Genomic DNA, 25,396 nt, shown 5'->3' with positions numbered 1-25,396 from the left:
TGGCCAGACTAGCTCAAGTTGAAAGGAAGGCAAAAGTAATTCAAATAACCACACATTGCAATAGTGAGTATCTCTGAACTCACAACATGTTGAGCCTTGAAGTGGATGGACTGCAGCAGCAGAAGACCACAAACATACACTCAGTGGAGCCGACTAATAAAGTGGCCACTGTGTGTATGTAGAATTCATTCATTAGTGATCTAACAGTCTTCAGCTGAGTTTTGTCATCAAAAAATGGCCAAATGTTTGAAAGATGTCTCTTCAAGTTAACTGCAGCAGTTATACAAATGAGATTGAAAACAGCAGCCAGGTTTTTCTCCCCTCCCCCACTACCAAGCCTAGAAAAACGTACTAACATGCAAGCTCCTTCACTTATCAAGGTCGGCTGACCCAGATAATCAAATGTAGGATCTTCTGGTTGGCTGCTCGGCTGGTTTTACTAACTGAAGCACTTACACTTCCACAAATCCACTCCCTGAGGAGATTGGGGTGAGCAAGGCTTCCTCCTCTCATTCTAACCAATTCTTGCATGAGCACCATTGAGAATGTCCTGACCAGCTGCTTCATCATCTGGTACAGGAACTGCAAGGCACCCGACTGCTTGTCCCTACAAAAGATTGTAAGTAATGCTGAGAGGGTCATCGGGTCTCTTCCATCCATCAGAGATATTTATCAGGAGCACTGTGCATGCAGGGTCCTTAGAGTTGCCCTCCCATCCAGTCAGCAATCTCTTTACCCCCCTACTGTCAGGTAGGAGGTATCACACCATTAGGACAAAAAAGGTGAGGATGGGAGATAGCTTCACCCACCAGTCTGTGAGACTACTGAACTTGCTGCCACTGCTCAGTCGTCCGAGCATTATACTGTTTACTTTTTAAACTTGTGTTCTAAAAGAACCTTATTATTTGTTAATTTACACATAGTAATATTATGTCATGTGTTATATGTTTGAGCTATATGTACTATTGTGCACCTTGGTCCAGAGGAATGCTGTTTCGTTTGGCAGTATATGTGTATATGGTTGAATTTCAATAAACTCAACTGGTACTTGAACCTGGTGTGCTTACATAATTACTGCTGAAAAATAAGGGACAAGACGTCTTATAAATCAGGCAGAATAAAATCTTAAACATCAGTAGAATTTGGCCTCTTGCCTGGCTATAAACGTCCTTCAATATAATGCACCAAAGTCAAATGTGGAAAATCTTGACTGCTGTCAGTTAACTTGATGAGTTGAAAATATGTTAATATGAGCTTTAGTGTTCGTGCTGTGTGACTGCAGTAAAGATACTACCTTGGAATAGTGCCATTGGTTGCTAAGATTGCCTGGAGGTAGAATTCAATCATTTCTGCTGGTAATATTCACAGCAACTTTAGCACTACATGTGTGGTGGCTGTGTTTGTCAGTTGGGTTGCCACATACAGGAATGCTGTTCGCGTTGACAGTTCCTTACAGCAGTTAATGAATGAGTTCTAACCTTGCAGTGCATGTGGAGGCACCTTGAATCTTATTACGCATTGATAAAATAGCAACTGTGTAGGTGAGCTATGTAGGTATATTAAACCATTGCTCAGGAGAGGAGTATGAGTTGAGTCATAGATTAGAAGCTTGTGTTGGAGGGTCAGAGCTTGATCAGCCACTCTGTATAAGTGCCTGAGCAGATTGAAATACCTACACTCTCCATCCTTAACCAATTCACAAAGCTCTTGCAATTTCTCTCCCACACCCTTTGAAAGGGTGGGGGACTGTCTCTTGCATATTCCGCCCTGGGCATTTGTGTTGGTGTCAGATGGAGAATATCGAGAGGAGAATTTAAACTTTCAGAGTCAACTGCTATGATGTAGTGTTTAAGAAATTGGCCTATGAGCATCCTCTCGGGGAATTTAAGGATGTACACATGAAAAAATGCAGCAATGCCCTCATTCTCAGCAATGAATTTTTTAAAAAAAGAAAGAAGATCCAGCTAGTGTGACAGCTCTCAGAATCTAAGCATCTCAAGGGGGTTTGGAAAAAAAATGTTTTTTTTCAAGTTTGTGTTCCTTTTTGCATCATCACACAAATCTCTCTATTCACATTTTTATACATCTGCAACAATAACATACCCTAAAAAATTATGTCCATTTTGACTGCTCTTGTTGAGCAGCCTTACCCCTTTTGCTTCTACATAAGGTATAACACTAAAATGAGGCAATTCAACCCATTGGATCGATGTCATTTCCCAGGGAGAAATCCTATTAGTCTCACTCAGTATACCTTTTCCTATTTCCCTGACACATGTCCATCAACTCCCCTTTGACTCTTTATGCCACTAACCCAAACTATCACGTCACCATATAGATGTGGAAGGAAACCACAGCAACCCAAGTCAAGTCAAAGCCTATTTATTATAAAAGGACATATATGACTCCATACACCAACTTGAGATTAATTTTCCTGCAAGTATTTACAGGAAAATAAAGAAATACAACAGAATTTATGAAAAAAACTAGACATAAATAAACCCACACATCCCTAGGGAGATGGTGCAAATTTTGCATAATCCATCTTCATCCTTCTGCATTCTTCGCATTCATTTGCCCGTCCAATGAAAAGTCTTCTTTCCATTGATTCCGTAGTCTTCTCCATTTCATCATCTGCATACTGCCTCTGATAATGTTATTGAAGATTGAGGCCAAACATTAGAACAAAACAAAAATATCTCAGATAGCTCCTTTGTCACTGCACTGCCACTGTCGTCAGTTTTCTTATCTGATGCCTTGTCCATAAGACATAGGAGCAGAATGAGGCCAGTCAGCCCATTCATCTTGCTCTGCCATTCCATCATGGCTGATTCATTATCACTATTAACCCCAGTCCCTTGCCTTGTCCTCATAATCTTTGACAGCCTAACTAACCAAGAACCTATCAGCCTCTGCTTTAAATATATACTCAGCGATTTGACCTCCACAGCTGTCTATGACAATGAATTCCACAGGTCACCACTCTCTGGCTGAAAAAAATTCTTTCTCGCCATTGTTCCAAATGGATGTCCCTCTATTCCAAGGCTGTACCCTCTGGTCCTAGACTCACCTACCACAGGAAACATCCTCTCCGCATCTGTTCTCCCTAGGCCTTTCAATATTCAATATGTTTCAATGGGATCCACCAGCCCCCTATTCTTCAAAACTTCAGCAAGGGCAGGCCAAGAGCCATCCGGTGCTCCTCGTACATTAATCCTTTCACCATTTCATTCCCAGAATCATCCTTGTGAACCTCCTCTCCAGTGCCAGCACATCTTTTCTGATAAAGACCAATGCCTGGTAAAGCCTCAGCATCATATTCTTGCTCTTATATTCTAGTCCTCTTGAAATTAATGCTAACATTGCATTTGTTTTCCTTACCACAGTCTCAAACCGCAAGTTAACCATTAGGGAATCCTGCACAAGGACTCCCAGATCCCTCTGCATCTCTGATTTTTGAATTTTCTTCCCATTTAGAAAAGAGTTTATGCCTTTATTCGTTCTCCCAAAGTGAAAGACCATAGACTTGCGTACATTATATTGCATATGCCATACCTGTGCCCATTCTGCCAATCTAGCCAAGTCCGTCTGTAGACTCCTTGCTTCCTCAACACTACTGCTCCTCCCCCTCTCTTTGTATCAACTGCAAGCCTGGCCACAAAGCCATCAATTCCTTCACACAAATCAGTGATACATAATCTGAAAAGTGGTCCCAGTAACAAACCTAGCAGAACACCACTTGCCACCAGCAGCCAACCAGAATAGGCCCTCTTTATTCCAACGCTTTGCCTCCAGCCAAATAGTTAATCTTCTATCCACGCTAGTTTCTTTACTGTAATGCCATGGGCTCTTTTCTTGTTATGGAGCCTCATGATTTAGAACTGATGGTTACCCACAACTGGAACTGAAGCCGAGGAATGACTGTGCAGACTGAAGATGCAGCTAGATGTCTTTCGTCTGGTCGGGGAAGTGAAGAGGTGATAGAGAGGAGCTATAGGCAAGTAGTCACACCGGTGCCTCGACAGACAGATAAGTGGGTAACAGTCAGGAGACGGAAAGGCAAGAGTCAGATTCTACAGAGTACCCCATGTGGTTGTCTCCCTTAACAATAGGTACTCCTGTTTGAGTACCGTTGGGGGGGGACCTATCTGGGAGAAGCAACAGTGGCCGTGCCTCTGACAAAGTGTCTGGCCCTGTGGCTCAGAAGGGTAGGGAAAGGAAGAGGATGGCAGCAGTGATAGGGGGCACTATAGTTAGGGGTCAGACAGATGGTTCTGTGGATGCAGGAAAGAAACGAGGATGGTAGTTTGCCTCCCAGTTGCTAGGGTCCAAGATGTTTCTGATTGCATCCACGATATCCTGAAGTGGGAAAGTAAACAGCCAGAGGTTGCGTTACATATTGGTACCAACAACATAGGTAGGAAAACGGAGGAGGTCCTGAAGACAGATTATAGGGAGTTAGGAAGGAAGTTGGGAAGCAGGACCTCAAAGGTATAATCTCGGGATTACTGCCTGTGCCACATGATAGTGAGTATAGAAATAGAGTGAGGTGGAAGATAAATTTGTGGCTGAGGGATTGGAGCAGGGGGCAGGGATTCAGATTTCGGGATCATTGGGACCTCTTTTGGGGCAGGAGTGACCTGTACAAAAAGAATGTGTTGCGCTTGAATCCCAGGGGGAACCAATATCCTGGCAGGGAGGTTTGAAAAGGCTATTGGGGAGAGTTTAAACTAGAATCACTGGGGGGTGGGAACTGAACTGAAGAGACAGAGGAAGGGGCAGTTGGCTCACAAATCGAGAAATCTTGTTGACAGTGTGAGGGGGGGACAGGCAGGTGATAGAGAAGGGATGCGCTCAGACTGATGGTTTGAGATGTGTCTATTTTAATGCAAGAAGTATCATGAACAAAGCAGATGAGCTTAGAGCGTGGATCAGTACTTGGAGCTATGATGTTGTTGCCATTACAGACTTGGATGGCTCAGGGGCAGGAATGGCTATTTAGAGTGCCAGGCTTTAGATGTTTCAGAAAGGACAGGAAGGGTGGCAAAAGAAGTGGGGGTATGGCACTGCTGATCCGAGATAGTGTCACGGCCACAGAAGTCATGGAGGGATTGCTTACTGAGTCTCTGTGGGTGGAAGTTAGGAACAGGAAGGGGTCAATAACTCTACTGGGTGGTTTTTATAGACCACCCAATAATAACAGGGACATCGAGGAGCATATTGGGAGACAGATTCTGGAAAGATGCAATAATACCATGGTTGTCGTGGTGGGAGATTTTAATTTCCCCAAAATTGATTGGCATCGCCCTAGAGCAAGGGGTTTAAATGGGATGGAGTTTGTTAGGTGTTTGGTGACACAATATATAGATAGGCTTACAAGAGGAGAGGCTGTCCTTGATCTGGTATTGGGAATTGATCCTGGTCAGGTGTCAGGTCTCTCAGTGGGAGAGCATTTTGGAGATAGTGATCACAATTCTATCTTCTTTACCATAGTATTGGAGAGGGATTGGAACAGACAAGTTAGGAAAGCGCGTAATTGGAGTAAGGGGAAACATGAAGCTATCAGGCAGGAAGCATAAATTGGGAACAGATGTTCTCAGGGAAATGTATGGCAGAAATGTTCCAATGAGAGAGGAAAAGGATAGTAGGGTACAGAAACCATTGTGTACAAAGGCTGTTGAAAATCTAGTCAAGAAGAAAGAAAAGCTTACAAAAGTTTCAAAAAACAAGGTAATAATACAGACCTAGAAAATTATAAGACTAGCAGGAAGGAGCTTAAAAATGAAATTAGGAGAGCCAGAAGGAGCCATGAGAGGCCTTGGCAAATAGGATTAATGAAAATCCTAAGGTGTTCTACAAGTATGTGAGGAGCAAAAAGGTAAGATGTGAGAGAATAGGACCAATCAAGTATGACAGTGGAAAAGTCTGTATGGAACTGGAGGAGATGGTGGAGGCACTTAATGAATACTGAGCTTCAGAATTCACTACGGAAAAGAATCTTGGCAATTGTAGGGATGACTTACGGTGAACTGCAAAGCTTGAGCATATAGACATTAAGAAAGAGCTTTTAAAGCTGGAGCTTTTAGAAAGCATCAAGTTGCATAAGTCACCGGGACCGGACGAGATATACACCAGGCTACTGTGGGAGATGAGAGAGGAGATTGCTGAGCCTCTGGCAATGATCTTTGCATCATACATGGGGACGGGAGAGGTTCTGGAGGATTGGAGGTTTGCAGATATTGTTCCCTTATTCAAGAAGGGAGTATAGATAGCCCAGGAAGTTATAGACCAGTGAATCTTACTTCAATGGTTGGTAAGTTGATGGAGAAGATCCTGAGAGGCTGGATTTATGAACATTTGAAGAGCCATAATATGATTGGGAATTGTCAGCATAGCTTTGTCAAAGGTAAGTTGTACTTTACGAGCCTTATTGAAGTTTTAGAAGATGTGACTAAACACATTGATGAAGGTAGAGCAGTAGAAGTAGTGTATATGGATTTCAGCAAGGCATTTGATAAGGTACCCTACATAAGGTTTATTGAGAGAGTAAGGAGGCATGGGATCCAAGGGGACATTGCTTTGTGGATCCAGAATTGGCTTGCCCACAGAAGGCAATGAGTGGTTATAGGTGGGTCATATTCTGCATGGAGGTTGGTGACCAGTGGTGTACCTCAAGGATCTGTTCTGGGACCTCTTCTCTTTGTGATATTTATAAATGACCTGGACAGGGAAATGGAGGGATGGGTTAGTAAATCTGTTGATGACACAAAGGTTGGGGGTGTTCTGGAAAGTGTGGAGGGCTATCAGAGATTACAGCGGAACATTGATAGGATGCAAAACTGGGCTGAAAATTGGCAGATAGAGTTCAACTGAGATAAGTATGAGGTGGTTAATTTTGGTAGGTCAAATATGATGGCAGAATACAGTTTTAATGGTAAGACTCTTGGCAGTGTGGAAGATCAGAGGGATCTTTGGGTCCATGTCCACAGGACACTCAAAGCTGCTGCGCAGGTTGACTCTGAAGGCATTTGGTGCATTGGCCTTCAACAACTGTGAGATTGAGTTCAAGAGCTGAGAGGTAATGTTACAACTGTGTAGAACCCTGGTCAGACCTCTCTTGGAGCACTGTGCTCAGTTCTGGTCACTTCACTACAGGAAGGCTGTGTAAACAAAAGAAAGGGTGCAGAGGAGATTTACAAGGATATTGCCTGGATTGGGGAGCATGCCTTACAAGAATAGGTTGAATGAACTTGACCTTTTCTCCTTGGAGCTACCGAGGATATGAGGTGACCTGACAGAGGTATATAAGATGATGAGAGGCATTGATTGCGGGGATAGTCAGAGGTGTTTTCCCAGGGCTAAAACGGCTAACATAAGAGACCACAGTTTTAAGGTGTTTGGAAATGGGTACAGAGGGGATGTCAGGGGTAAGTTTTTTTATGCAGAGTGTGGTGAGTGTGTGAAATGGGCTGCCAGTGACTGTGGTGGAGGTGGATACAATAGGGTCTTTTAAGAGGACCCTGGATACGTACACGGAGCTTAAAAAAATAGAGAGCTTGGGTAACCCTAGGTAATTTCTAAAGTAAGTACATATTCGGCACAGCATTGTGGGCCAACGGGCCTATATTGTGCTGTAGCTTTTCTATGTTTCTATGTCTATGTGTGGCACCTTGTCAAAAGCCTGATGAAAATCCAAGTAAAGAACATCCACTGACTCACCTTTGTCTATCCCATTTATTATTTCCTCTAAGAATTCCAATGGATTTGTCTGACAAGATTTCCCCTTATAGGTAACCATGTTGACTTTGGCCTATTTTATCATGCACTTCCAAGTAGCCCGAAACCTCATCCTTAATAATGGACTCCAACATCTTCCCAACAAGTCATGCTAACTGGCCTACAATTTCCTTTCTTCTAATCCATCTGTTCTTCATGAGTGTGTTGATATTTCCAATTTCCCAGTCCTCCAGAACCATTTGTGCGTCAAATGATTCTTGATAGATCATTACTAATGCCTCCACAATCTCTTCAGGTACCTTCTTCAGAAGGCTGGGATGTGGTCCATCTGGCCCAGGTGATTTATCTACATTCAGATCTTTCAACTTTCCAAGCACCTTATATTTACTAATAGCAACTACACTCATTTATGCCCCCAACACTCTTGAATTTGTGGCATACTGCTCCTGCCTTCCACAATGAAGACTAGCACAAAATGCTTACTAAGTTTGTATGCCTTTTCTTTCTCCTCCATTACAACCTCTGCCGTGTCATTTTCCAACAGTCCAATATCCACTCTTGCCTCTCTTTTACTTTTTCTATCTGAAAAATCTTTGGTACCCTCTGTGATATTTTTGGCCATCTTTCTTTCATATTTCATCTCTTCTCTCCTTACGTTTTTGTTTAGTTGCTCTCTGATAATTTTTAAAAGCTTCCTAATCTTCTGACTTCCCACTGATTTTTGCTATATTACATGTCCTCTCCTTTATTTTTGTGTTTTCGTTGACTTCCCTTGTCACTCATGGTTGCCTCAGCCTCCTTTTAGAATACTTCTCTATCTTTAGGATGTATCTGTCCTGTGCCTTCTGAATTGCTCCCAGAAACCCCAGCCATTGCTGTTCTGCTGTCATCCCTGCTTGTGTCCCCTTCTAATCAACTTTGGCCAACTCCACTCTCATGCCTCAGTAATGCCATTGTAATTTATCTAAATTTATCCTCTCCCTTTCAAACTGCTGTGTGATTTGTATTATATTATGGTCACCCGCTCCTGATGGTCCCTTTACCTTAAGCTCCCTAATCATAACTGGTTCATTACACAACATTGAAATTAGAATCCCCTTTTTCCTAGTGGACTCAACCACAAGCTGCTCTAAAAGCCCTTCTTGTAGACATTCTACAACTTTTCACTTGGAATCCAGCACAAACCTAATTTTCCCCATCTACCTGAATATTGAAATCACCCATGATTTTCTTAACATGCCCTTATTACATGCCTTTTATATTTTCCATTGAAACTTATATCCTACACTTCTGCTACTGTCCTGGGCCTGTACATAACTTCCATCAGGGTTCTTTACCCTTGCAGTAATACTTTCCCCATTTCCAACCACGTTTTTTTCAGTTGAACTCAGTATTCACTAGAATAACTTTACATGGCTGTGCTTCTACTTCAGTTTATCCTGTTATCTGTTACCTCCTCATTCATTCTCTTATACCAGGTCTTTCAGTATCCAAGCTTTTGTTCACTCATAAACTTTTTTCACACTAATTTATAATAGTATTCAATTTCTTAATATATCAAAACTTGTGTTAGGTTTAATTCTTTGAGCTTCTTCTAGCACTGCATCCTTCCTAGGGCCATGCTCTTCCCTCTTGGTTTTGCAAAAGTCTATTCCTTTACCTCCTTCAGTGACTGCATGTTCCTACCTTTTGTTCTCCTTACCTCTTTCCCTCATTGCCTTGGTTAAGACGCATCTCAGAAAATGACATTTTGCCCACTCCACAGGGGGTTGAGCAATTTAGGTGAAAAAGGCTAGATCTTCTGGTGGCTACCCGTTTCATTTTGACTTATCATTCACATTCTGACATGTCTTCCCCTGGCCTCTTTCGCTACCGTGATCAAGCCAAAGTCAGGTTAGAGGAGCAACACCTCATGTTCTATCTGAATAGCCTCCAACCTGGAGGCACGAGCATCAATTTCTCCAACTTCTGGTAATTTCCTCTCTTTCTCTCTTTTTCCATTCCACATTATAAAACCCCTTTCACCCCATTCACTTCTCCTCAATTGCCCATCATCTCCCTGTAGTTCCTGTCCACCTTCCTTTTCTTACATGGTCCACTGTCCTCTCCTATTACATTCCTTCTTCTTCATCCCATTATGTCTTCAAACTATCTCCTCCCAGCTTCTTACTTTATTCCCCCCCCACCCCTCACCTCGTCTCACCTATTACCTGTCAGCTTGTACTCTATCCCCATCACCACATCCCCACCTTCTTATTCTGCTTTATACCCCCTTCCTTTCTTGACCTGATGGAGGATCTAGGACCAAAACTTCAGCTATTTTTTTGGGTGCTAAGTTCCTCCAGATTTTTTTTATGTGTTTTGCTTAAGATGTCCAGCATCTGCAGAATCTCTTGTGTTTATAACATTTTCATGTAGCTTTTTGGCAATTGAGTTGTCGATGTCCCCAATATAGATGAAAGTCCTATTTCATCAAGCTAAAGGGGCTGAGTGACCCTAGATAAATCACTGAAGACACTTCAGGAAAAATGGGAGAATTTAAGACTTGATGAATTCCTGACGAAGGGTCTCGGCCCAAAACATCGACAGTGCTTCTCCCTATAGATGGGGCCTGGCCTGCTGCATTCCACCAGCATTTTGTGTGTGTTGCTTGAATTTAAGACTTGTTTGCCAAGATTTCACTTTATTTCTATTGAATAACAACACATGCAAAATGCTGCAGGAAATCTGCAGGTCAGGCAGATATAAGGAGGGGGGTAAGCTGCTGAACTTTTGTGCTGAGACCCTTCATCAGAACTTGTTTCTACTGAAGTAGCCTCTGACTAGGCAAGCCATATAATACTGAAGTTCAACCTGTTCAGGTCCTCAACCAAGAAGACACAATTTCAGATACATGCCTTAGGTAGCAATCAAAACTCCAGGGTAGAGATTCATCTTTTTCCTCTACCTCAGAGCAACTGAGGCCAGCTGCAGTCCAGATGCTGCTTCTCAGAAAGAGCTAATTTAACACACATGACATCTGGAAGCTCTACCAGCAGCACTTAATATTGAAAAATGAAGTGGCAATATGGAAGGACTGTTTCATAATTATTTTTTCAAGTCTCCATTCTTACAACTTTCTTCTTAAGATGATCTTACCATGCCTTTTGGCTGAGTGAAGCATCTGTCACTGCTCCCAGTTCTATTTCAGGATTATTAGTGGCAGACAAGATTCAGGAAAGGCAATACTAGATTCTCTTCAGTTTTCCACAGTTGCTCGCTTTTTTCCACGATGACATACAGCCAGCAAACCAGTCACAGGCTGTCATGGGCTCAAATTCACATGACTGAGACAGGCCTTCAAATGCCAGACAACTTGGGAATATTGTAGAGAGTGTCATTCACATGCCACATTGATCATGATGGGAACCTCATACAGATTTAGGACACAACTCATAGATGACTTGTCATGGGTAATAACTAAAGCAGTTGTAAATATAATGCATTTTCTATTTCTTATTTCTAGCTAATAATTCTACTATTCCAAATATTCAAATTACAGATCATTCTGCTGTCATAAAATATTGAACTTTATACTTGGGCTCTACGATATAAGGAAATTGAATGGCTAGCAATTTCTGTTCAGCTGTACAACAACACAAGACAGACTTCAACAACACTTTGAAATATTCCTCATGCTATAACATACAGCATTTATAATTAATGTGGCTTGGGCTAAACTTAGCCCAAAACAAAGGACAGAAAAGGGGCAAGATTTGATTTTAGTTTCAAAAGATCTCAAACATAACCACAAACCATCTATAATAGACCTACCTCTGTATTCAGTGAAGGATATTTGAGGGTGGGAACTGACTGGCTCAGTTAATTGTACATGTTTGTCTCAGATTAACTCTTATAAAATCACGGAAGGAAGTTACTAAGCTCTTGACTGCATGCCAGCTCGAGGGAAGCAATTCTATTGATCTGATTTCCCCCCCCCCTTATATCCCCCTTCCCACCCACACGTTCCCATCAATATTGATTCCTTTTTTTTTGGATTAAATATATAGATGCTCTGAAGATGAAACAATTGGTTATTAGGGGAAAGAAATAAATATACATATTAAAGTTATTACGAATTCCATGGAGCATGTGGAGATCTTCCAACAACCAGGCATTCTTTTTTTCTTTCTTTCTTTTTTTTCTATAGGGCAGTTAGGGGGGAGGGGTTAAGGGGAGGGGGTAAGGGTTATATACATTGTTTTTTCATACTTTGTAACCATTTAAAAATGCAATAAAAAAAGTAAAAAAAAAAATTGATTCCTTTTTGACAGCAACCTGCATTTAAATGCCTAATTAAATTATCCATGTGCCTTGGTGATATGGCAGGAGGCCAGAACTTCTGGCAGAATCCCATGTGGTCAACTCCACAGACAGCATTGCAGAACATATCAAACCCAGGTCCCTGGAGCAAAAATGCAGGAGCTCTAACTACTGTGCCACCAATAAAGTGTAAAGTCTGAGGGATATGCTATGCCGGGCACAGAAAAGCAGGGCAGCTGCAGAAGTGGGTGACTGGCCCTGTTCACTATACCTCTACATCAATAATTATGTTAGGAAAGAGTGGGGGTACAAACCCTCTCCCTCAGCTACTCATGGTCTCCTTACACTTGCTTCCAGAATTCTCTCTGACACCCGTGAGCTCGGTGACCTTGTTTCAGATGGTAACCAGGAGTTGTAGGTAGGCTGGTCATATGCGTCGCAGCAATGTAAGCAGAACCAAGAAACTGATTGTGGACTTCAGGACGGGGAAGTTGGAAGAACATACACCTCTTCTCACTGAGGTGTTACTGGTTGGAAGGGTGAGCAGTTGCAACTTCCGTGACATCAACCTCTCAGATGAATTACTTTGAGCCCAACATATATTGTAGATGCAATCATGATGACAGCATGCAGGGGGTTATGCTTCTTTAGGAATTTGATGAGATCTGGTATATCAACAAATCTGAACACATGTACCATGGACAGCATTCTGACTGGCTACATCACTGTCTGGCATGAAGGCAGCTGCAAAGAATTGTAAACTCAGCTAGGTCCATCACAGGCACAAGCCACCTCACCACTGAGGGCATCTTCAGAAGGTGGTGATACAGAAAAGAAGCATTGATTATTAAAACTTTCATCATCCTTGACATGCTCTCTTCTCAACACTATCATTAAGGAGGAGGCACAGAGCCCGAAGATCCACACTCAACATTTTAGGAACAGATTCTTGCTCGCTTCCATCAGATTTCTGAACAGTCTATGAAATAAACACTACCTCACTATTCCTCCTTCGACAATCTATTGATTTATTTATTTGTTTTTCTTGTAATTTCTTGTAATTTGTTATGCCTGCACTGTACTGCTATAAGAACAATAAATTTCATGATGGATGTCAGTGACGATATCTTATTTGTTCAGAATCAGGTTTATTATCACCAGCAAGTATCATGAAAATTGGTAACTTTGTGAAATTTATTTGTGAATTTCAATATCTCATTGTCTCTCAATCTCTTGCCTACCAGAGATGCTTTTGATGTGTCCTGCACTCTACATAACTGACCAATGGTCTTCATTAACTCAGAACCACTTTCTCCCTCCCTTTTATTGCCTCTTCTTCCCTCCTCCTTGTTCCTTATTTGTGGCAGATGGTAAGTACTTTCTTCTTTGTACATTGAAGATGAAGGGAATGAATGTTTAGAGTGGAGGTTTAGTTGGCAGTGACCTGGATAATATTGAGATTATAGAATGCTGGAATTGCATTCATCGAGGGGTAGTATCCCCTCTTGCTTCTGAATTGTGATAGGATAATGGGGCATTAGAAATTGAGTCATTATAAGCTAAGTCACTCACAACAGGATACCAAATCTCCAACCGCATTTATGCGCTTACATGGCTATTCTAGTTAAATTTCTGTTTAATGATAAATCCCAATATATCAAAGGCAGGGAACTTGGTGATAGAAATAATATTTGAATGTCTAGGGTAGGTAGCTGGATTCACTTGTAGATAATGAGATTCCCTCTTGTCAGAGATGGCCACTGCCTGGTAATGTATGTGCATTGTTATTTGCCCCTTGAAAAAAATTCCCTGAACATTTCCTCGCCTTGCTTCACGCAGGCACAGGCTGCTTCATTTTCTCTGGAGATAAAAATGGAATTGAACACAGTGGAACGATCAGTGAACATTCCCAGATCCACCTGCATGATAGAAGGATGTTCATTCACAAAGAGGCTAAAGCTGCTTAGGCCTTGGACACTATCCTGAGAAACTTATCCAGTGATGTCCTGGGGCAATGGACCTGCACCATCTACAACTTTAAATGGGCAGCCTAGTAGTGTGGTGGTTGGCATGATGCCTTACAACACTAGTGATCAACAATCAGGGTTCAAATCCTGCCGTTGCCTATAAAGACTTTGTGGTTTCTCTCTGTAACCACATGGCTTTCCTCCAGGTGTTCCAGTTTCCTTCCACGTTCCAAAGATGTGTGGGTGAGAGTTGAGGTTAATAAGTTGTGGACCTGTTATGTTGGCGCAGAAAAGTGGTGATATGTGGGCTGCTCGCGGTACACCCTTGGGCTGTGTTGATCATTGATGCATTTGATTGTACATTTCAAAGTTTCAATGTACATGTGATAGATAACACTAATCTTTCTCATCTGCAGAATGAGGGAGGAAAACTTGTGCAAGGTGGGATCAGAGTCAGAAACTCCCAACACATTCCATGGTCTCAGTTCCACCATTTTCCCAAGGTCTTGGTTTAGGATCCTCAAATTATCGATGGCACAGATCCTTCCACATCATTCAGCCATTGTGAGTGTGCAGCCTCTTCTGATTACCTGGGGCTGTTTGAGATTATCCACCACTTTTGTCTTTTAGAGGGTAAACAGTGTTTTAGTGATGTTACTAAGTGTGAGTGATGTGCCTGTTATAAGTTAAAGCTGCTTGTGTGAGCGAGTTGCAAACTGAGGATGCAAGACACTATTATGTTGCCAATCTGCATATAGAAGGGAGGTTGAAAATCTTGTCGAGGACGTGCAATGTTGGTGCCAGAAGCACGGCTATGTGTGGGCTGCTGTCAGTTGGTCATTGATGCAAATGACACATTTCATTGTATGTTTCTATGTTTCAATGTACAATAAAGCTAATCTTTCTAATCTTTCTCTTTCAAATCCAAAGAGGTTGCAGAACAAGGAAAGAAACTCCCATCACATTCCATGGTCTCAGTTCCATCATTTTCCCATGGTCTTTGTCTGGGATCCCCAAATTATCACTGGCTCAGACCCTACAAATCAATGAGGTGTCTGTGAGTGTGTAGCCTCTTCTGATTAGCTGAGAGTGTTGGGGATTATCCACCACTTTGGTCTACAATAGGGACAGAAGTGTTTTAGTGATGTTAGTAAGTGTGGGTGATGTGCCTGTTATAAGTTAAACCTGTTGATACGAGTGAGCTGTAAAATAAGGGAACAAGACAGTATTATGATGTCAATCTACGTATAGGAGGGAAAAAGCTACGTAAGGACTGTGTGAACTCATTTCATGCTAGCACCTTGCATTTCGTAATATGAGCTTAAATTTGAAAATATAAACCAGAGAATGAAAGATTGGTATCTGGCCCATTGTGAATGTAGTTTCCTGGGAGATTATTTTAAATTTGATTTTAGATCTTTGAAGCAAAGATTATTCCCCTGACTAGAGAGTTGGGGATTAAAAGCTCTAGTTTAGATTGCATGACAATCTGATACTTATTAAAAATCAAAATCTCACTGGGAGTTATTTGACATCATTTATTACTTCCATCTTTCTTTCATATGTTTCTTGTTTATTAATTCTTCAATGAATGGCTATTTACTATACAGATCTTTTTTTGTTATGCCCATTTTTCATTGACGATGGTTGACTGTGGAAGTAAAGTCCTATTTCAGCTATTTTAAACCTTCAGAGGACAGATTTTGTAATTAAACTATATTAATTGGGTATTATTTCACTAACAGCTGGGGAGGTTCGAGACAGTAAAGCTTTCTGGCCAATTTCTTCCTATCTCTAGACAAAGGTAAGCCACTTTATTAATGTGTCAGTAATTCTTCATCCTGAGTGGACGTGCCAAAAAGTCGCATTGACTGTGTCAGTAGAAGCCTGCAGGTAGAAGAGTTTTCAACTAAAGGGATTAGGGATGGGGGATTAACCAAACTGAGCTCTGAGTTGGCTCTTGGCAAATGAGTTTACATGGTAAATGATGGCTTTTCTTTTGATCTATTGCAGCTTAGTTTATGCATTTAAGAATTGAAAGCTAAATGAACTGATATACACCAGCACTCATTTGGGCTCAGAAACATTGGGGGCGTTTTTTCTGGGTGGACGTGACTTTCTGCTGCATGCTGGGCTTTGTATCTTAGGCCTCCCATGTGCAAATATCTTCACCCTTGCTTTCCCACCACTCTTGACACTGGATCTTTGCAAAACCCTCTTTCTACAAAAGCCCATGCAGATTAATTTTCTTTGTGTTATTCCATTAAGCCAATTAGGGACAGTGATACCATAGTAGCCATGTTACCAGAGTAATAATTCAGAGGCCCGGATCAAAATTTGGAAACAGGATTTTAATTCCCGCTATGGGACTAAGTAATATAAAACAACAAAACAAAAACAAGAATTACAATATAAAATTAGTAATGACAATAAAGTTTCTGTTTGCAACAGAAAAGTTGTTGTCTGCTACTCTCCTATAGAAAACTCCAGACAGGCAGAGCGTGCTTGCCTCTTAACAGCTCTCATCTAAGAAGGGACTCTGATGCCACAAATGTCACGGCTGGTGTGGGATCAAGCTGATCATCCCATGCCAGCTTAATACTCTGGAAACCTAGCATGACTGAGCTCCAAACGGCATCCAGCGGTGGGTTACTCAGCACCTCCCACTGGTACTCCAATATAGCACATTATTCATACATTACTATAACATATACTTGGTGGCCATTTTATTCGGTACTGCCTATTATTAATCATTAGGATAGATAAGATGGCACCAGTGACCAATGCAACCAACGGCAATGTCCTGCAGACAGTTCACAAAACTACTACTGCTCCTTCTTTAAGATGGCTTCTATTACCAAACAGCATGTGACTGAAATCTGTAATTTACATTTTGATGATGTATGTCTGGGCTGACTGAGCAATCAGGTGCTTTGACTTTTCTCCAGGGGAATTCAGTGAGCTGAGAGCAGAGCGCGATCTCAGGATCGGTTCCATTACTTCTCACTGATTACGGTGCTGAGCAAGATTGAAGTTGGTGAGGATGAGAGCAGAGGTCGAGTGGGTGTTCAATGCCGGCTGCCTGTGTTTGACATTGTCTCCTTTTCCCTCCCGCTCGCTGCAGCTGGAGAAAGGTGCAGGAGTCTTCCTCGCGCTGTAAGCTTTGATCGGCCCAGCTCGTGGCTGTGGACTCACCTTTGGAAGAGTCTGCAGTTCGAGTTACATTTGTATCTGGTTTCTGGTTTTGCTCAATTTGATCGGAACGCCTCTGCGTGGACTGTCTCTGTGACCTGCAGTCAACGAAAGACTCAGCTCTAAAGTGAAAACTCTTAGGCCACTTTGAGGACTCTGCGGTTTGATATTTAATATCCTGCGTGTTAGTCTCTCACTTCTTGCCATTTGTATGATTTGTTCGTTTTTCATCTGTTGTATGCTTGATGTTTTCTTTGAAGGGGTTCCATGGTGTTTCTTTGTTTCGTGGCTGCCTGCAGGATGACGAATCTCAAAGATGTACACTGCATACATATTCTGATAATAAACATACTTTGAATCTTTGAAACTTGGCGATAAATACAGAAAGACCAGAAAGATAACATCCATCTTTTCTCTGTTGAAAGGACAAGTATGGAGACCATGCTGACCCAATTGTTATTGGAAGTATAGGCTGCATGCCACTAGAGTCACCATGTTGCGGCTAAAGATAGATTTAAAGATTAGCTTTATTTGTCACAAGTATATTGAATTATACAGTGGAATGCATCATTGGCATAAATGGCCAACACAGTCTGAGGATGTGCTGCAGGCAGCCTGTAGTGTGCCAGCATAGCATGCCCATAACTTAATAACCCTAACCTAAACAACTTTACAGACAGTGGTGGGAATTGAATCACTGGCACTCTAAAGAATTATACTAACCACTACACTATGCCACCCACTCAGCAAACCTTACATGTATTAGAGGAGCCCATGGTATTTCAGGAGAGACTAGCATGTTGCTCAACATATTGTGTTGCTCAAGATTTCTAGCTTCTGCAGAATCTCTTGTGGCCTTGTCAGTTGCATATTTGTTTCTCTTACTGCAATAATTGGAGTAATGTAGACACTTCTGATCTGTTTGCTAATTCAAGCAAGGCATTGCTCAGTGCTACGAACTTCTAATGTCTGTAGATTATAGGCTATAACAATGTCTAAACCTTTTATAGTCTTCCATTTCTTGAATTGCATTTGTTTGTCAGCCCTTTTGCTTTTTTGTTCATGTTGTTTAAATAGTTCCTTTGTATCTTCTCAATAAATCGCTATGTTCCAAATCACGATCCTGTTTTTGCTTCAGTTGCTGTCCCACCACACGCTCTTTCAAATTGTTCTTCAGTAATCTCCAGTGTACAGTATTCAAAGGCTTTGACACCTCAGCAGCTCTGCTGGGGTGCATCCTATGCTAGAATGTAGAGCTGAATGTAAAATAAGTTATACAATGAGATGGTTAGATTGGATAGAAGAATGGATATGGTTAGACTGGATAGGCTGAGTCTGTTTTTCCAGGAGTAAAGAACACCAATGGATGATCTTGGATAGCCTTATAAAATTGAGGGGCATAGAAAAGGGTTAAAAATTAAAGATTAGCTTTACCAGTCACGTGTACAATGAAACCTACAGTGAAATGTGGCATTGGCATCACATTGTTGTCATCATCAAGGTTGTGCCGAGCAGCTCCCAAGTGCTGCCCTAATCTTTATCATAATCTATTCCCCAGGGTTAGAGCGTCTAAAACAAAATGGCAAGAGGCTAAAGTGGAAGTGGAAAAACATCGGGGGTAGGTTTTTTTCACACTTTTGTTGAGCAATCTGCCAGCAGTGGTAGAAGCAGGTACAATGTTTAAAAGCTATTTGGGTAAATACACAGATAAAGTTTAAGGGGGGTTTATCCAGATGCAAGCAAATGGGGCTAGCTCAGGAAGATATGTTAGTTAGTATGGATGCTCTGAATTTGTCTATAATAGGTAGTGATTGTCAATGACCACCTGCTTGGGTACATACTCACTTGTCAACCTGCAGCATTTCCTATTTACTTTTGAGTTGTGTTTACCAGGTTTCCATTCTTCTTTAGATTGTCTATTCTTAACATAATTAACCATATTATCGTATTTCATAATTCAATTTATTTTATTTTATTGATCATGTATATGGGATACAGTGATTGTATCAGTGTGATTTACATATAGTGCATTTTGTGCTGTCATTTTGATTTATAATAAGTATCCTTATGAATTCTGTATTTGTGTATATGAAATTTAATAAAAATATTGGAAAAAGAAAGAAAGATTGTCTATTCCTCATTCCAGCTGAGATTTTAACAACTCAAACTTTGGTTGTGATTTACATCATGTTGATTTGATAGGAATTTGATATGTTTCCTTGTTGCAACCAAATATCCTTAAAGATTTTGCATAATAGTATGAAATTGTGCCAAAATGCACTATTACCACTAAAATTTTCTCTCTAATCTTTATATTTCTATGACACCTTGTTATGTTGATCCATTATTGTACAAAATGTATATTAATTGAACTTGTACCTTCAGAGAAGCCTTTATAACTACCTGACAGATGTCTATTTGTGAAGAGGTCACAATGCAGGTACTGCCCTGCTTAGTTATTTTTGATCTGGACTCATTTGATGTTAATATCTTTTTTCCTCTGACATAAAGAACTCTTTGCAACGTGGTGAATGATTGCCATTGCATCTGTAGCAAATGTTTATTGTCTGTGCTCGATTAATGCCAACTTGGGAATCAAGATTCCGCTGCTGATTTTTGCCCATATATTACAGTCATAGTTATGACCGCTATTTGCAGAGTTCCACACCACTTGGTATCAATCGGCAGTTTACCTGCCTTTTCAGTTCTGGTCTGTTTCTGGTTGCTTAAAATGTACTCTCAAATGAAATTCCCTGACCTTTTACAATGTCATTTTATTGAGTTTCCAATTCTGCAAGCACAAGAGTCTGTGAGCTTAACGATGTGGATTCAAGATGCTCATCTTTTATGCTGCATGCATCTATCCACACAGAGCCTGTAGTTTATGTATTTGTTGAAGACACAATGTCTGGTACATCCTCTAGTGTAACATGGTATTTGCTGACTGTTTCTCTTGTTCTTCGATTCCTTTTTCCAAACTTGTAATTTTCTGCAATTTTAGTTGGCTGCAGTTTGAAAGAACACTTCAAGTTCTGCGCTATTTAGGTGAATGAAACTTCTTTCGCCTAATCTTGAGCTAGCAGATTAGTAAGTGCATGAAAATTTTTGAAGACAACCTTCATCTACAGAATATTCATTATCTCTTAGAACAGTTATCTCTGCATGTGCATTTTCAGTCCGTCCCCTACTACCCCTATTATTCGCAATGAAGAACAGTCCAGTTCTCTCCATGCATGCTGAGGAACATTTTCTATGCTTGATTGTAGGCTCCCTCCCTTAGACTTTACTTAAGTTAGTTAAATAGGGATGTTGTTAAACCTGTAACTTCTCCGCATCACATTCAATCCTCCTATGCTTTTTCCAATTACTTAACCTCCATAACCTTGGCTCACACAGTATATCTAATGACCACTACCATTTAAAATTGCCACGGAATGAGTGTTGGATGCAAGTTTAATAACTCACTGTGCAAGAAGTTTCAATGCCCCAGCTATTTTACCTTTACTAAAAGCAGTTTTCAGCTACTGTGTTCAATGTTTTCAATCATGAAAGGCACATTCCACAATGTGCCTTTCCTAACCCATCGGTCCCAATACATGCATTTTTTTTAACATTTTGTCATGGCTATCTTTTTGTCAGCTGTAGGACATTGCAATTGTTGACAAGAGGGTATGAACTATGTTAAATGAATTCCAGCAAACACCAGATGATTCGAAACCTGGGTTAATTCTTTTTATTGAAGACTGCAAACAATGTCTATTTCTGCATATCACATGCACTCCATCCCTACAGTATACATGAGTCCAGTATACACACTGACATAACATGTGTGTCGTATACTGATATATCTGACTCTATGTGCTAGGTCATTCTTGATACAATGATCGACTTTCCATCGACTTAGCACAGGTCATTGACATTTGAAAATTTGGAAGAAAAACATGACCAAATACCCAAACTTGCAACTCTGTGTGGCAATAATTACAATTAGCCAGCTATTCTCCTTCATTTGGGCTTACTTTCTCCTTGATGTTCAGTAGAATGTAATCTGTGGGTTGTTTTCTCGTCTTTGTTTCTTTATTCCTTTGGAAGCAATCTTTCATTGGTCCACTTGCCTTTCAAAAATTTTTCAGAGAAGGCTGTGCAGTCAGGGTTGAAATTTACCTACACACAAGAGAATTGCCTTCATTGTAAAAGCATGAATTATGCCGTTTCAGGTGGTCCGACGGTGTGCATTTTTCAAATGATCTAGTTAATGGAGATCATGCCAGATGGGTACAACCACTTTTCTGCAATTCTGCTTAACTCTTGGAAAAACATAATTGAATTGAATTTATTACTTACGTCCTTCATATACATGAGGAGCAAAAATCTTTGTGTTACATTGCTGTCTACACGTGCAACGTGCAATTTACAGTAATTTATAAAAAACAGTATGTACAATGATATAACAGAAATATAGTTGTGTCAGCATGAATTAATCAGTTTGATGACCTGGTGGAAAAAGCTGGCCCAGAGTCTGTTGGTCCTGGTTCTTATGCTGAAGTATCGTTTCCCGGATGGTATCAGCTGGAACGGTTTGTGTTTGGGGTGACTCGGGTCCCCAATGATCCTTCGGGGTCTTTTTACACCTGTCTTTGTAAATGTCTTGAACAGTGGGAAGTTCACATTTACAGATGCACTGGGCTGTCTGCACTACCCTTTGCACTACCTTAGGGTCCTACGATTTAGGGAAGTACAGTTCCCTTAGCAGGCAGTGATGTAGCCAGTCAGGAGCTCTCAGTTGTGCCCCTGTATGTAAAGGGGGTTTCTTTTTTTCTCTTTGTTACTGTTGGGAAAGGGTTTCCTTTTGTTAACTAGCAGGAATGCTAATTTACTGATAACGAGAATGGTATTCCTTTGTAAACCAAATGGGGATTAATGTTCTTTCTTCTGAGTCTGTAAGCTTTTGTTGACGGGCTTTTGGGCAGATCGGCGCGAGGGGGTCAAGAGAGAGGACGCAATGCTCTAAGCTGGGCGAGGATCGGACCCCAAAGGGGGGTCCGAGGCCGGGAGATTCTCCGAGGAGGGGGGGGAGGATGAAGCTAGATGTGCTTGGTTGACCACTCGGAGGGTCCTGAGCTGTTTGGAGAGTCAAGGAGTTCGGAGGGTCCTGAGCTGCGAGTCGAGGAGTTCGGAGGGGAGCGAATGGTGGCCAGAAGACTTCAGTAATTGAGCTCCAACGGCTGTGCACGAAGTGGTTTGGACTTTGATAAGTTTGGCGCCTTTTCTTTAATTTTCTCTTCATATATACTGTATCGTTATTAATCATTTAGTTATAGTAACCTTTATAAATTGTACTCATTTAATCGCATATGGTGTACTGTCTGGTTTTGGGCGAGGCGGGGACATCACACAGCATCCACACCAGCTGATTACCCAGTTTGACGGGGCCAAAGGCTGCTCCCCCTAGACAAGAACGAGCTGAGTGAGCCTGAAGCGACCCAGGGAGTTACATGTAGAAATTTATTAGGATTCTTCAACCATCTGAGGTGGAAGAAGCACTGTTGTGTCTTTTTCACCACACAGCCAGTATGTACAGACCACATTTTAGAAACCAATGCTTTATGCATTCAAATCAGATATCAGTCAGAAAGTTATTGGCTTTACACATGCACATGCGTTTAAAAAAAACACTCATCTATTCAGTTTACTGTGGCAAATGACATCTACTTTGAATGTCATTCCACATTGGCATGTTCCTTAATCAGACCACGCTTCCTCAACCTGTCCAATGCAGTCAAAGACTATTTTCCACAGATTTTGACAACTCCATTCTGTTGTGAAAAGTGTCACGCATTGCAGAATTCCTCTGCAATAATTTCCCCATTCTCAACTGAACACTACAAGGGTTTATTTGCAAGAGTAAGTCTTTCATGGACCTTCTTGATTTTCCTGAGGGGTCATTGATAATCGTATTATCGTCAATAATCTGTCGCCACTTTTCAAGCATTGTTTTTAATTTGTTTATTAGCAAAGACAAACCAAAGTTTAGTACAAGAATTGGTGAAGATGGATTTCAGTAATGCGGGGCACATTTCATAGAAAATGGGACTTCAGGTTTTCAAAAATTAGTAAACTCTGGTGTTGGTTCAAGAGATAAGAACTATGTACTGTCTATCAAGCAACATTGAACACATGATTAGAAATCTTTTACTTCAGTATAAATAGTGTAATTGTGAAAATATTTACAAACTTTCATGTCAAAGCACTCAGATTTTGGTGAATGATGAGCAGCTCATTGTAGACGCATTTGAACAATGTGAGCACCATAACCCAATGCAGCAATACTTAAACTAAGAAGACACTGTCCCTGCTCAGTCCAAAGTAAATTTATTATCAAAGTAGGTATACGACACCATAAGCTACTCTGAGATTAATTTCCTTATAAGAGAACAAAGAAGTACAATAGATCAATGAAAGCTGACAAACAATCAATGTGCAAAAAATGACAAGCTGTGCAAGTACAATCATAATAATAAATAAATAAATAAATAAATAAACAAATAAACAAACAAACAAATAAATAAATAGATAAATAAATAAATAAATAAATAGATAAATAAACAAACAGATAAATAAATAAATAAATAGATAGATAAATAGATAGATAGATAAATAAATAAATAAATAGATAGATAGATAGATAGATAGATAAATAAATAAATAAATAGAGAGATAGATAAATAAATAAATAAGAAAGTAAATAATGCTGAGAACATGAGTTGTAGACTACCTGAAAGTGAGTCCATAGGTTGTGTTTAGTGACCAGTTCAGTGATGAGGCAAGCGAAGTTATCCACACTGGTTCAGGAGTCTGATGGTAGAAGGGTAATAACTGTTTCTGAACCTTATGTCAGCATCAGGAATGAGATCGAGTTGAGGAAGAAATTCACCGCATGAATCATACGTTCTACCTCTCAGAGGAATAAACTTTGATTTTCATTTTCATCCAAGTCATTGGAAGAAAATCATGTACTGGAGTATGCCATGGTCTTTTTTTGTTTGGGGTGGTCGTGCTAAGAAAGACACACAATCACTCATTAAATTATTTTCTTTATTTTTTCTTTGGTTGACTATAGCACCAAAAATTTCCAAATGCCGCTTCGAATTTTGTCTATACAAACAAATATTTTGGTTGATGAAGTTGTTTGATCAACTGTGATATGCAATCACTTGATTTGAAACTCTCTCTGGGGTGCAGCGAATGGTAAACAGTCCCTTACTTGCTTAAATGTAATCATTATTTGTAATTTGATTGACAAAAACAGGATAATCTCCAGAAGGTCAACACTTCATTTAGTTTTGTGCATTTTATTTTTCTCTTTTCAAGGCGCTGAGTGATATCATTCAGCCGCCATGAGGCACTGAAATATTTCCTGCACATGTTGGGAAAATTATACTGCTTTTGTCAGCAGCCAGCCCATCAATCTTCAGATGCTTAATTTCCTTTTACAGGTTCTTAAAAGAACAGACATGCACTTCTGACATCTGTGCAATGTTGACAAGGTTTGAAATTCCCCAAAGCTTAACTTATTACTTAGATTGGAATTACCAATCATTCTATTGGAGGTTTTTACTGTTGTGTTATGCCTCTGTCAGTAGAACACTCTTCTAAATGGACACTAGTGGCTGAGATCAGTAATGAGGGTAAATCCTCTCCCATACAAGTACTGATTTTTACACTCCGAATCAGACTAAAGGCTTCTGTAAACCTGTGCATAATTTTTCTCTGAAGCGGTAAGGGAAAGTAATGCAAAGGGTGTTCGGTTCCAACAGTCATACCATGTGACATGACTGCATCTATACCATAAGTGAGGCATCACTGGCAAGCGTCATTGGACAACGTGTGAGTACAGTGTTGGATGTCACCATTTCCTTCATTTTTGGAAAGCCACCTCCATTGCCATTTCTTTCCATTCTGCAGTAATGAGTTTAAGGGGTGGAGCATTTGTCTGGCTTGCCAGGAACCTGGTATAGTAATTGATGAATCCTAAAAAGGAGCACAGCTGTGACGGATCCTTTGGCCTTGGGGCATCTACCACTGCTTGAATTTTCTCAGCACTTTTCTCTAATGCTTGTGTGTCAATGGTGTGATCACAGTAAGTAATGCTAGGATTAAAGAATTCACACTTAACATATCATACTCTCAGCCTATAA

Source organism: Hypanus sabinus, chromosome 5, assembly GCF_030144855.1.
Source record: "Hypanus sabinus isolate sHypSab1 chromosome 5, sHypSab1.hap1, whole genome shotgun sequence".
NCBI lineage: Eukaryota > Metazoa > Chordata > Chondrichthyes > Myliobatiformes > Dasyatidae > Hypanus > Hypanus sabinus.
This window is presented reverse-complemented; position numbering follows the sequence as displayed.